We start from the raw sequence: 13,942 nt of genomic DNA, 5'->3' as shown, positions 1-13,942 counted from the left end.
CCTTTCCGTACTCTGCTGCCGCTGAGCCAGATGCTCTATACTTACTTGACCTACTAACTAAGGTCCCTAGACCAGCATCACCAGCACTTCAACTGGTGTTGACTGGAGGAGCCTCACCAGAGCCTGACAGCGAGAGCCTGGGGCCAGATTTGAGGAGCTCTTACTGCTTTCTCTACAACACTGAACACAGTTGGGGCTTCAGGAGCATGCAAAAGAGATGACCATGATATCTCATCACCCATTACCAACGTGTACTTAAGAACACTGGCCACACCCTTTCCCTCCTGAGTGTTCCCCCCATCAGTCCTCCATCAGGGGTGAGCTCTCGTCCTGAGTGTCCCCAAAGAGAAAGACTCTGATATATCAAATTCGAAAGAGGAATTAACGGTTGTCCTGTGGCCTTTTTATGTAGGACTATAAAGAGGCCTGCGGCCATCTGCCAATCACCGGAGATGCAACTTCTCTAATTGATAGGTCCACATACAGCTCTTTCCAATTATCACAGGTATAATTTATGGGTCTTGCTGTCAGGTCAGAGCAATAACTTTTCCCTCAAAAAGCAGAAAACCCTGCAATGGTCACCTTTTGTCTAGCTTTTCAGCCATTAGAGAATCTATTTCAACTATCTTCACAGGCTTGATGGGTGATTTGACTGGTTTGCACTAAACGTCAGGTCTCTGATGCTGCAGTATTAAAAAAAGAAACCCTTCATCCAGCCCACTGGGAGTGCAAAGTGTCTTTCTTGATTCAGATGTTTGCCTTTCTACAATTGCAATCAGTCTCTGTGTGCTATGTGGTTGTGACAGTTACAAGATGGGATCCCCACCGAGCAGCTCTGAGATTTGTCAGGAAACAGGCTTCACACACACCCTGTTTGGTTGACCAGGGCGAGCTTCTAAAATATCAAAGGATAATCCATACCTTTCTTCAGTGACCAAATTATTAAGAGTATGGAATGCAAATCAAAACCCCAATGAGATACCGCTTTGCACCCATTAGGATGGCTATTTAAAAAAAAAAAGAAAATAAAAAAATAACCAGTGTTGGCAAGGGAAAAGGAAATTGGAGCCCCCATTTATTGCTGGTGGGATTGTGAAATGGTTCAGCCAATGTGGGAAACAGTTTGGGAGTTCCTCAAAAAGTTAAACATAGAGCTATGGGATAATCTGTATACTCATAGGTACGTACTGAAAAAAAATTGAAAGGAGGAACTCAGATAGCTATTTCTAATTTTTTTAATGTTTATTTATTTTTGAATGAGAAACAGATCATGAGTCGGGGAGGGGCAGAAAAAAGGCAGAAACACAGAATCCGAAGCAGGCTCTACACTCTGAGCTGTTAGCACAGAGCCAGACGTGTGGCTTCAACCCACGAACTGTAAGATCATGACCTGAGCCAAAGTCCGATGCTCAACCAACTGAGCCACCCAGACAGCTATTTCTGCACCAGTGTTCCTAGTCACCTTATTCATGATTGCTAAAAGGTGGAACAATCCGTGCACATCAGTAGATGAGCGGATAAACAAGATGTGGTCTCAACACCCAATGGACTATTCAGCCGTAAAAAGGAATGAAATTCTGGCACATGCTCCAACATGGAATCTTGAAAAATTTATGCAAAGTGAAATGAGCCAGTCACAGAATGAGAAGTGTTTAGGAGTCCACTTCTGTAAAGCATCTAGATTAGGTACGTTTAAAGACAGGAAATAGAATAGAGGGTATCAGATGCTGAATGGAATGATGAGTGGGGAATTTAATAGGTGTAGGGTTCAGGGTGATGAAGAAGCTCTGGAAACGGACAGCGGTGGTGGTAGTATACCAACGTGAATGTACTTAAAGCTACTGAATTGTAGCGCTTAACAAGAAATGTACATTTTTTTTGTTCAATTCCCTGCCGAGGGCAGCTCGATTCCACACACCATCTTCTACTCAGGGTTTATGAAAGAAGCCACACCCCAGGCGTCACCTTGTCACAGAGAAGACTAGAAGCCCTGACTCAGGGAGGCAGGTTTCACTGGACAATTCCAGCTGGCTTGCAGCAGCCTTGTTACTATGCTCTGCAATTCCAAATGTCTTCTTAGATTTTTCCAAGTTCAATCAAATACATGTCCATTTATTTGCCTGCCTTTCTGGGCAAGCGAGTTCTGCTGGGGAATGTGCCTTCTCCCCTCCCTGAGAAACCCTTTTAAGATGAATAAAACATGGACCTGAGCAATTCAGCCTTCCCAGCTGGTCCTCACCAGTTTATAGTGTGTCTTTTGTTCCTTTCTACCGTTGACAAGCCTGATGGCTTTGGTCTCATGCTGACTTCTATTACTGTGGAGTTGAGGATAATAGGCCTTTGCTCGGTCCCATCTAATAGAGACTCTGGTGATTCACAATGCCATGTTGCCCAGGACCACATGTGTGTCCTTATATTGTCCTAAGTGCACGCAGATAGCCCTTCAACAACTACACTGCAAAATTCAAGAAGGGTTAGCTGGACAGCCCTGGGATGCATTCCCTACTGAAACGTGAACCTCTGCTTCCACATCTGGCTGCATGAAACTCAGCTCAGGCTGCGGTTGCTGCAGTCAACGAACACCTGTACAGAGTAGCTCTTTTGACAGAATCAAAGCATTGGCATCCTATCTCTAGAAAGGAGAGCTCTGTCAGATTTCTGGGTAGGCACCCAGTGCTCCAAAAGTCCTGTTTGAACCATATTTATAAATTAGAAGTGAAACCACATACGCCCCGGTAAGCGTCAGGCTAACTCCATTTGTCATCTCAGTCGAGAAGATTCAGAACAAATGGCAATGCTTGGGACTAAGTGTTATAATATAATGAGGACACAGTGGTGGCAGGGTGTGGAGAACAGAGCAGACACACGGGCATGACAGCTACTTTGCTTCCTACCCCAATTCTTCCAAGGGACTTGTTCCCCCTTTAGTAGACATTAGTAAAGCAAAAACACAAATTGCCCTAATTTTGAGTGCCTTTCCCCCCACCTCCTACCCACTTCAGATTTTTCCACTGGGCTGCTCCATCATCTGATGGCATGATTCTGACAAGCCGGCATCTGCCAGTGTCTAGTGTCTGGCATTTCTTATATGACACTGGCTTCATTTTATGCAAGTGTTTTTATCCAGAATGAATATAAGCTCCTAGACAGGGTAGGGGTACAGCTTCACTTCAAAAGTCCAATGAAGTCGTAGCAAACCTTGGGTACTCTACCTCCTCAGCTGGCCCCTTAGCTCAATTATTATATAACAACTACTCAGTGTCATCGGTCCTGACAGGAATGTGAAATCAATTAAGCCATTCCAGGGAGTTGAGATAAAGCTGTGTGAAATGACACCAGACTAGCAGGTCTAATGAGAAGAGCATGTTGTTCCTCAAGAATCCTACTAAAAACACACTGAAAGCAACACATAACGGAGTCTGTTAGATGTGGACTTTTTCAGACTTGCGGAGAGGGGACCACGATTGCATTATGTCCTTCATTTCCAAAGCACATTTATTTCCTTCAGAGATTAGGACAACTCTGACCCAGTCCATACTGGATTCCAAGACCTTTCTCACCAGGGAAGAATATGGTGGTGCCTAGATGTCTATACAGAGTTCCCCGTTTGTGCAACCAGAATTTAAATAAAGCAATTAAAGCCTTCAAGAGCTAGTCTGATGTGAGAAATGGAAAGGGGGTGATGTCTGTCTTCCAAGAATAAGCAGGTTTTGCTTCACATATGAGAATCATCATGCATTGGGATGTGACGGATACAGTAAAGGGAATGGGAGGCATGCCATGGGTAACACATGCTCTATGACCTTCCTCCCCCACAATCCTGCTGGAGGATTCCACACCCTTTTTGGATTCCTCATCCACGTGGGGATCACTGGCAGCTGGAGGTGAGCACACAGCTGCAGATCTTGTCTTTCCCTGGAAGCCATTGCCATGGTGTGTTTGGGCAGATACAGAGTCATGCATACCACCACTATCCCTGCCATGACCTGCTCATACGTGAAGTGAAAGTCTCTCCACCTGGGTATGTAGGAAAGCCAGGCCCAGATAGCCAGGCTTACTCCTCTGCATATTTAGGCCAGAGAATTTGGCCAGAGATCCATTGGAGTATTTAACCTTGAAATCACTGGAACTTTGAGTGGGCTTATAATATAGTTGCGTTACTTCTACCTTGGCCAGTTGCCTGCTTGGCACCCTCCCATCGATTTGGAAGAAAGGGGTGAAAGGAGGTGAAGTAATGTCCCAGCCACAGGTACAACATGTATTAATATCCAAAGGAAGAGTCATGTAAATGTATCCCACTTGTATAGGCTTCAAAGGATATACTTGGTTTAGTATCAGATGGCTATTTTGTCCACAGTATTTTCGTCAAGATTTCTAACACATTTATTCATCCTCTCGTCACTGGGCCAAAACTGGCCTTCTAAATCCTAAAAGCTAGTTCTTTTACTGCCCTATACACACTTATAGACACACAGAGCCATATGCTCAGATTAAGCTTGGAGACTTCACATTTCACATTAAATAACAGTCCTCTTATTAAAGTGTTCTTTAGAAATCCTGTGCTGTCTGGGCTCCCTGGAGAAATGAAGGTATCTGTAAATATCCTGCTTTACACAGTATCTTAACTAAATTCTTTATGATATTTCAATAGCTTTGAGGACTTCTTTTTATTTATTTATTTATTTATTTACAAATAGTTTATTGTCAAATTAGTTTCCACATAACACCCAGTGCTCATCCCCACAAGTGTCCTCCTCCATGCCCATCCCTCCTCCCCCCCCACATCCATCAGTCCTCAGTTTTTGTCAGCATTCAAGAGTCTCTCATGGTTTGCCTCTCTCCCTTTCCCCCACCATTTCCCCCCTTCTTCTCCCCCTTGTTCCTCCGTCAAGTTCCTCCTAATCCTCCTATACGTGCAAACATATGATATTTGTCCTTCTCTGCCTGACTTATTTCGCTCAGCATAACACCCTCAAGGTCCATCCATGTTGCTACACATGGCCAGATTTCATTCTTTCTCATTGCCATGTAGTATTCCATGGTATAGATAAACCACATCTTCTTGATCCATTCATCCGTTGATGGACACTTAGGCTCTTTCCATGTTTTAGCTATTGTGGAGAGTGCTGCTATGAACATTGGGGTACATGTGCTGCTATGCATCAGCATTTCTGTATCCCTTGGGTAGAGGACTTCTTTTTTATATATATATATAGAAGCTTATTTATTTTGAGAGAAAGAGAGAGAAAGAGCACAAGCAGGGGATGGGCAGAGAGAGAGGGAGAGAGAGAATCCTAAGGCTCTGTGCTAATAGCACAGAACCCTGACTCAGGGTTCAATCTTACAAACTGGTAGATCATGACCTGAGCCAAAATCAAGAGCCGGCGCTTAATGGACTGAGCCACCCAGGTGCCCCAACTTGAGGACTTCTAACCTGAAAATACATATGCTCTCTGCAATACCATTTTCTTGTCTGGAGAGAAGGAAGGAAGGAAAGAAATACCAATCTGGCTTCCCATCCAAAAGGCTAAGTGGAACAGTCTTTCTTAAAATTTGTTAATCATCTAGTATCTCTGTAACATTTTTCCTATAAAAAGCAAAGGAATTTAGAAATAGTTTCCTCCCTTAGTTCTCAACAAATGAAGGAGCTGTGCTCATAAGTTATATTTAGTGGCCAGAAACTGACGATACTAATAGCTGTCATTTGCAGAGTGCTACGATGTGCCAGGTGCTCTGTGTTTCTCTCATTCATTCTCACGTGAACCCGATGAAGAGGGCAGCATGAGAACAGCTAACATTTATGGAATGTTGACTCTGTACTGAGGACATTCACAAAAATCTCTCATTTAATCCTCATAACAAGACTGTGCTCTGTTCTCGCGTAAAGAAACTGAGGCTCAGAGAACTGATTTCCCTAAAGACGCACAATTAATAAACAGCAACATGTGGCTCCAACCCAAGTCTGTCTAACTCTGGAGCCTAAGTTTCCTCTTTTAGATTTTGTTACCTCCCGACAAGCAGGGGAATTGGGAGGCACCTTTACTGTGAGTGTATTCCGCTCTCCCAGAAGGGCAGCTGGTCCCTTTGCGGTTAATGAGACCTACAGAGCCAGTGAAGAGGTGGTACCAGGAGACTCTGTGAGTTATAGCAGGTTAATATTAGGCTAGGTCCCAAGCTGTTGCTGGCAAACTTTGGTGCTTATTAGAATCAGGGAACTTGTTTTTTTTTTTTTAATTTTTAATGTTTATTTTTGAAAGAGAGAGAGACAGAGTATGAGTAAGGGAGGGACAGAGAGAGAGGGAGACACAGAATCTGAAGCAGGCTCCAGACCCTGAGCTATCTGCACAGAGGCCGATGCGGGGCTCAAACCCGCAAACCATGAGATCATGACCTGAGCCGAAGTTGGAAGCTCCACTGACCGAGCCACCCAGGGGCCCCTCAGGGAACTTGTTTTAAAGGCAGGTTTCTTGGCGTCGCCTCTATGTTCCTGGGCAATGATAGGTAACCACCTGTTCTTTTCCAAACTGCCCATACTTCACCAATTCATACTTCAACAGATTTGGATGATGACATTTCTAGGCTTAGTGGTTTATGTTGTGAATGGCAGTTGTCATCAGGTATCTGGGCATTAAGAAACTCACAATCTGGGGTGATGAAGGAGGCCTTTGTACACATAGGAATGTGGTAGAAGGGATGCACTTATTTGGAGATATTAGTAGAAATAGTGTCTACTACAGCATGGAACACAAAATATAGCATGTAACCTGGAAAGTGAGAATGTTAAATAAATAGATGTAAATCAGCACTGGGAGTTAGCTATGAACTAAAGAGGATTCATGGCACCCATCTTTCTGAGAAAGAAGAGAGTATTCTATCTTCCCAAAGCAAAGATGTATTGGTCTGTGGGGGTCCTTCTTATTGTCTTTATATTAGTGTTTCAAATCTACCTCTAAATAAATCTACCTGTCTTTTAACTTTTTAAAAAAGTTTCTTTAAATTTTTATTACTTATTTTGAGAGAGAGAGAGAGAGAGAGAGAGAGAGAGAGAGAGAATCCCAAGCAGGCTCCACATCATCAGCACAGAGCCCGATATGGGACTCAGACTCATAAACGATGAGATCATGACCTGAGCCAAAATCAAGAGTCGGATACTCAAACAACTCAGCCACCCAGGGACCCCTGTCTTTTAACATTTAAATACATTCCTTTAAATATAATTATTAAGGCCCTAAGATATTACATCAAATGGCTGAAGATCAGACTTATCACCCTGCAATCACTTCAACATTATTTCATCCTCACATTTTTCAGTCTGTCAACATTCTCATTCCCTGTGTGTTAGTGCCCTGCTCATACTACACTTCATTAGGACAGCTGGGAAAATAAACAAACAAACAAACAAACAAACAAATAATAAGTAAATAAAATGGAACAATTTACTATGGGGTAGCAGCAAAGAATTCATAGCTAGGAAGTGTTCTTCTACATTTTAAATTAATCCTTCAACATATAAAATGCATCATAACCTCACAAGTAGTTTGCCTATTGATAAACAGGTGGCCCCTGATAAAATAAGCAGGTGGCCCTTGACCATGAATAAGGCAGTGCTCTCTGGAAAGGATATTCGTTGTGTTTATGAGTATCATCTGTTCCAAGAATGTATAATATTATAGCTCCAGTGTTTGCTGTATAGAGAGGGGGAAAATGGGAGTGGACTTAATACTACATCTGTGACTAGTTAGTTATGGTAACCTTCAGGTATTTGGTGGTTTCAGCTAAAGGTCTGATGCACATTCCAGGCATCAAGAACTATAGGGAAGACTGTACAAATGTTTAGACAAAGAATGAATACATTCACTAGTTTGAGAAAACTAGAAAGTACATTCAGTTCCTGCCAACTTGAGAAAGGCACTCAGTTCTGCCTCTTGTCGAGGAAATGTGCTCCAGGTCCCTATGCAAGACAGAGGCCCCAGTGATGACACTTGCAGGAATGGGGCATCTTGTGGGGCCTTATCAGCAGAGACTGGGAAAAATGAACCCAGTTATCAAGGGGAGGGTGGGTGACAAAAGACACACTGCTGCAACTATTCTGGTCACTTAACCAATGTTCCAGCCAAATGAGACACTGGGCTTGGACTTTGTTACCTTTTAACTACTGCTGATGGAAAGCTGACTTTCACTAATTTATTTTCTTTTCTCTGAATTATGTTTCACGTCTGTCAGTTGCCTTCCTACAAACTACTAACTATTCCCTTTGCCCTCTCTTATTTGCATGTTTATATTGCTTGCTTTTAGAAACTTACTTTTTGTTGGATTACGCCAAAGACACAAATAGCATGCAAGCTGCCTGATGTCTGTGTCACCCAGGTACTTAAGAGGCTAATCAACAGAGTTTGAGGAGAGGAAGCTGTTTTTAAGGCAGAACATGGAAAAAGCAAAAGTAAAACTCCAAACAGATTTAAAACAGACAGAAATAATTCAAGAAAATTCTAGCTCTTTTCAAACATGCTGGCCATTTTTCCTTTGGTAACCCTTGACCCTCACCTAAGTGCGTTGACTGCATTCGTAGAGCAAGGATTTATAACTTCGTATGTGCAGTGTGAGTTTAAATGATCACTTTTCACTTCCGAGATATTCACCCATTCAATTCTATAGATAATTGTTTCACCTAGCTGCCCAAGGTACAGTGCTAGGTTGTGGTAAACAGAGGGACTGATTTTTATCTGGGTAGTAATTTATAAAGGTGACTGAGTGACAACCTGGAGAGGTCAGTGCCATTGAAAGAAAAGTTTCTGGGCACCTGGGTGGCTCAGTCGGTTGAGTGTCTGGGCATGATCTTGAGGTTCGTGAGTTCGAGCCCCACATCGGGCTCTCTGCTGTCAGCACTAGAGCCCATTTCAGATCCTAGAGCCCATTTTAGATCCTCTGTTTCCCTCTCTCTCTTCCCCTCCCCAGTTTGCATGCATGTTTCTCTCTCAAATAAATAAATAAATAAATAAATAAATAAATGAGTGAATGAATGAATAGCAAAAGAAAAGTTTCAAGTTACTCACAGATCCCCTAGAAACAGGCATGGCACGTCCTGCTGGGCCACAGGGGGAAACACCAGTGTCCATCAGGGCACAGAAAGAAGCAAGGAAAAAGCACAGATCACAGCTTTTATTGGAGTCTTTGTGCAAAAGGGCTGGGGAATCAGCTAAGGATGAGCTAGTTTGAATAACTCTAGTGGGCTTTGAGGCAGTGGGGGAGGGGATGAAAGGGGCTGTCGCTAGCTGCCTGGGATGATTGGGGCAGGGAAGGTACTGACTTGGTATGTGACAGATAGATAAGGATGTGGTTTAGAGGACAGGTTCTACATCTCAGGGGGTTGTAAACAATCGTGGCCATCAGGTTGGCCCTGGACTGTAAATTGGTGGATGCCGCATAGACAAGTATAGAAGTGAAGAAAACACGGTTGGGATGGGGATGAACAATCCCTTCCACTAGGAACTCAGAATCTAGTAGTGGAACTAAACACATGTACTGATGAAGCCAGTGCAAGGTATGCCATGCCAGATGCTGTACCAGCAGCTTAAACACAACGATAGAGATGTTTCATGGAGGCAACCAAGCCAAGGCATAGAAAGTTTTCTTATACAGGAGATTTCCAATCTATCCAACTCTTGATTTCGGTTCCTGTCACGATCTTGTGGTTTGTGAGTTCGAGCCCCACACCGGGCTCTGTGCTGATGGTGCAGAGCTTACTTGGAATTCTCTCTCCTTCTCTCTCTGCCTCTCCTGCATGCTCATTCTCTCTCTCTCTCTTTCTCTCTCTCTCAAAATAAATAAATAAATGGAAAAAAAAAAGAAACATTAAACAAAAGGTAGTTCACATGTCTCCTTCCCAATTTGGTGTCATTTTTGTGTTGCTAGCTATTCCCAACTTAATAAAAGGCCAATACATCACTTTCTTCCCAAATGAAAGCCTTTTTTTTTTTTCAATGAATGCTGGTAACCAACTTGTTTCCTTTTTGTTCACATAGTTCCCATTTTTTAAATAAGAAGTCACACAGGTTAAAGAAAATGCTGTAGTTGTTTTTGGTTGATCGCTGATTAGCTGGTGTGTGATGATAAGAGGCACAGCTCAGGGATGCCCATGTCTGGACCAGTCTGGTGCTGGCCACATCACTGTCTTTTTGAAGTCACATGTGCATCTGCCTTATACCAGTGGGATCCCAGCCGGCCACTGTCATTCCATGAAGGACAGGAAAACAGGGCTTTCCTAATGAATCTGGCAAAGAATTGCCGACTACAGGCAGGGGGATGCTTGGAATGTTCCAGTAAACAGCAACCCTTTGCTAGGGTGGTGACAGGGCTTGGGAGAGAAGCAGAGCTAGGCTGTTTCCCATTAATGTATAGCCTCATGGAGGAAAAAGCCAACAAAGAGATAGCAAATAATTAAAAATGATTTTTCTCATGCAATAACTATGCAGATTCATTCTCCTTAGAGTGAAGGTATATGACTTAAAAATGTTTGTTATTCTTGTCTTAATCCCCAGGTTTGTGAATTTTCTGTCTGGGGTGGTGTCAAATCTTCTAAGTCAACAGTTAACAAACATCTATTGCATTTTATTCCCAACGGGCATTGCTGTGCATTCTTCACCATCATACAATGATGTTGATGACTACTGTATTTTGAATGTTTATTATGTGCCAATCATTCTGTTAGGTTTTGACACACTCTATTTCTTGTGCTCTATTCTTGCTTCTCAAATTTTACTTGTGTAAGAATCATCTGGATATTTACTGGATATTCACTTTAAGAGTATAGAATCCTGGGTCCCAACTGCAGTAATTAGAAATTCTGATTGTGTCCAGTGTGGACAAGGGCCAGGCATCTGGCTTTCAGTCAAACCCACCATTAATCCTAAATTAGGTGAGCTATGGAACGCAGTTTGAGAAACAGATTTCCAGTTTGTGGCTAAAAATAATTATGGGGAATAGCCTCTAAATTAATACAGAGCATGTCAATATCTGAAAAATAAGGCTAATTAGCACTTGTTGATATAAAGCCTTTTCTAGTTTTTGTATAATAATTATTGTCTGACGTTTAGAGCAAGCCAACCAGAAGGATTCAAGGTTTTATCAAGGACATTAATCTTTAAAAAAACGAGAACTGGTGGTGTTTTTCAAACTAAGAAAAACATCAAAGAATATCTAAGTCAGCTAAAGGAAACCGTATATTAGGTCATCACAAAAGAGCCCTAAAGCAAGGAGGAAAAAGGGTTATTCTAGGTCCTTGAAAAGGCAAGGAGTTAAAGAAACAAGGGTTTTTTTTCTTTCTTTCTTTCTTTCTTTCTTTCTTTCTTTCTTTCTTTCTTTCTTTCTTTCTTTTTCCCCCCTTAAGAGGCCATTAAGCATTCTTTCTCTGGTCATTGCACATCTGCCCTGATGACTCAATAATCCAAGTTCCTTCCTGAGTCTGAAATCCCTTCTCCAGGACTCAGAGAAAGGGAGGGACAGTAGGTCACCCAGGGCTGGAATCTGGCACATGTTCTCCCACCAGAGCTGGGTTCCTAACAGCATCATGCTCAAAGTTGTTTTAAATCATATTTTATATCACATGTCACCTAAGCAGGAGATAGATATTTTTCTTCCTGTGTTTAAGCCTCCCCAAATCAAGTAGTTAGGAGAAAGGGACTGAAGTTGCACAGAAGTGGGGTGGGTGGTGATGAGGAGAAGAATGTGACTCTTCTTACAGTCAAAATAAAACTTACACAGGTGGCTTCTGAGCTATAAAGTCCCGACTTATGAAGAAATTTCCTTTTCTCTAAAATCATAACCACCAACATATGCATCCATATGTATATAAAATGCATAAGACTACATGCGTACACACAGCTGGCTTCTCACATGTCCTGTCCACCACCTTGTGTCTGTGTCCCGGTCACCAGTGTGGCGTATTGCCCAATGGATTGACCTCACCAACTTTTATCCTCCTCTGGGGAACCACCACCCTCTCCTTTGCCTCTGTCTTCTATCTTTGTAATTCAGACAACCACCCGCTCATACTCATTTATCTTTTCAACCTTACCTCCTTCTTCTTCATTATTCTATTTTCAAATCTTTGGGAAAATCTCCCACCTTTCTCCTTGCTCTACAGCCCATCCACCACTTTCTGTCCTCATGTTTTTCATTTGCTTGCTCATTTGAAATGGGCTTAGTCATGGTTGGGAAGCAATAGAGCAGGGCTAGTGATACATCATTGCTGGAGAAAGAAGGGAGCCAAACATCTTGAAATGAGGTTGTCATGATAAAGAGCCAGTGCTCAGAAACCACAAAAATCTTGGAAATTGCATAGTCATCTTCTTGAGAATCTACAATATCTCAATCTCATTATCTTCATCTGATGAAATCTGCCTTTACCAACCTTTCTGCTAAGACACAACTCCTTATTAAACTTTATTCGGGTGTGTTTAGCTTAGCTGCTAGCATTGCTTCAGTGTTTTTTTTTTTTTCTTCTCTACTGCAACTATATAGCATTTCAGTGACATTATAAAACTTCTGTGGGGTTGACCCAGAAACCCAACAATATAACATTGTTCGAATACGTTTTCTGGCTGATAAATGGTCTTGTAGGAATATTTGGCTCCATATGTGTCTGCGCAGTGCTGGGCACGTAGAGGCATTCCACAAGAAGAAGAAGTTATTTCATTGAGTTGACAAACTGAGGACAAATAGGAATTGTATGTCATTGAAGCACTCTGTCCCTGAAAGATGTGTTTATGGCAAGAAGCAATGTCACCACTATATATGACTACAATTTTCCAGAAAAGCCTTTGTGATTCATTTTCCTTTTTTCTCATCTTACTCCCTCAGCCTGGAGATGACACCCTTTGCCTCTGCCTAGACACAACCCACCTGATCTCCAGGGTGCCCCCCAGAAGGCCTCCCCTGGAGGCTCCAGCCCACAGAACTTCCCGTGGTGGGAGCTGCCACTTTCCACGCTTGCACTTTCTACTTGCCGGGACTATGCTGAGTGTGCAGAAGGCCTTACTTACCTCCTTTAATTCTCATTTCCTAGGAGGTGAACACTGTCATTATCTCCATTTTGTTAGAGAGGAAATTGAAGTGGACAGAAGCAAAGTAACACATCTAGAAAGTGTCAGGAGCACCCCAAATCGGATCCACGCCTTCTTCCTTGAGCACCTGATGGAGCTGTCCTTTCTGCAGTCTCCCCAGTGTGGTTTCCTTGGATGCGCTGTAGATAATGCACCACAGAACATTGGATTAGATTGTTTTTCTTTTCCAGTGTGTTTGGCTCTTTTGCTCTTTTGGCCCATATGCTCTTCATGGTCAGGGTTCAGGGCAAGGGTCTTTGGCCTGATTCTGCAGCTCCTATCTATGGGCCTCCCTGAGCCCCAGTCCCGGCAGTGAGGATTAAAAGAAAACAATGCACGTGAAGGGCTCCGCCTGGGGTCACCCATGGTGACAGTGCAAACAACTTTGGGTATCACTGCTGTTCTGGCACTAGATCCGTGGTGGGGCGAAGAGGTTTTCTAAAAATTCATTCTGTGGGGATTCCAGTCTGCTCTGCCATCCATGTGTGCCCCCTTGGACTTGACTTAGCCAACACCCTCTCCCTCTCCCCAAGTCATCAGCAAACTTGAGCGCTTTACGTCTCTTCTCNGTTCACCCTAGAATGCCAGGGTTTGCCTAGGTGCCCTGACTGCAGTGAGGGTCAGCACCGCTCTTGGTCCTTGTCACTGAAGGTAGCAGCCCAGTCCCTTGGGTTCTTCGGGAGTTTTGAGAAAGAAGCTGTGATTTCACTACTGGAAAAAATAAAAAAATAAAACGAGAACTCCTCGCCAGAGCAACCTGGCTATGCCCTATTCCTTGCCCATCCGTGCTCTCTAGGAGCAGAGGACTTTGGGGAATTAGCTGAGGCAGATCACCCTCCCTT

At 43.0% G+C, this 13,942-nt stretch overlaps 1 protein-coding gene across 2 annotated transcripts in view; it reads left to right on the top strand.

Moving 5' to 3' along the window:
- The window catches only part of JCAD (junctional cadherin 5 associated), an 84,744-nt gene that overhangs the window by 26,858 nt on the left and 43,944 nt on the right, over window positions 1–13,942 (top strand). The gene's annotated exons all lie outside the window — the stretch shown is intronic.

The sequence above is a fragment of the Crocuta crocuta genome, unplaced genomic scaffold (assembly GCF_008692635.1).
Source record: "Crocuta crocuta isolate KB4526 unplaced genomic scaffold, BGI_CrCroc_1.0 scaffold457, whole genome shotgun sequence".
NCBI lineage: Eukaryota > Metazoa > Chordata > Mammalia > Carnivora > Hyaenidae > Crocuta > Crocuta crocuta.
This window is presented reverse-complemented; position numbering and strand designations above follow the sequence as displayed.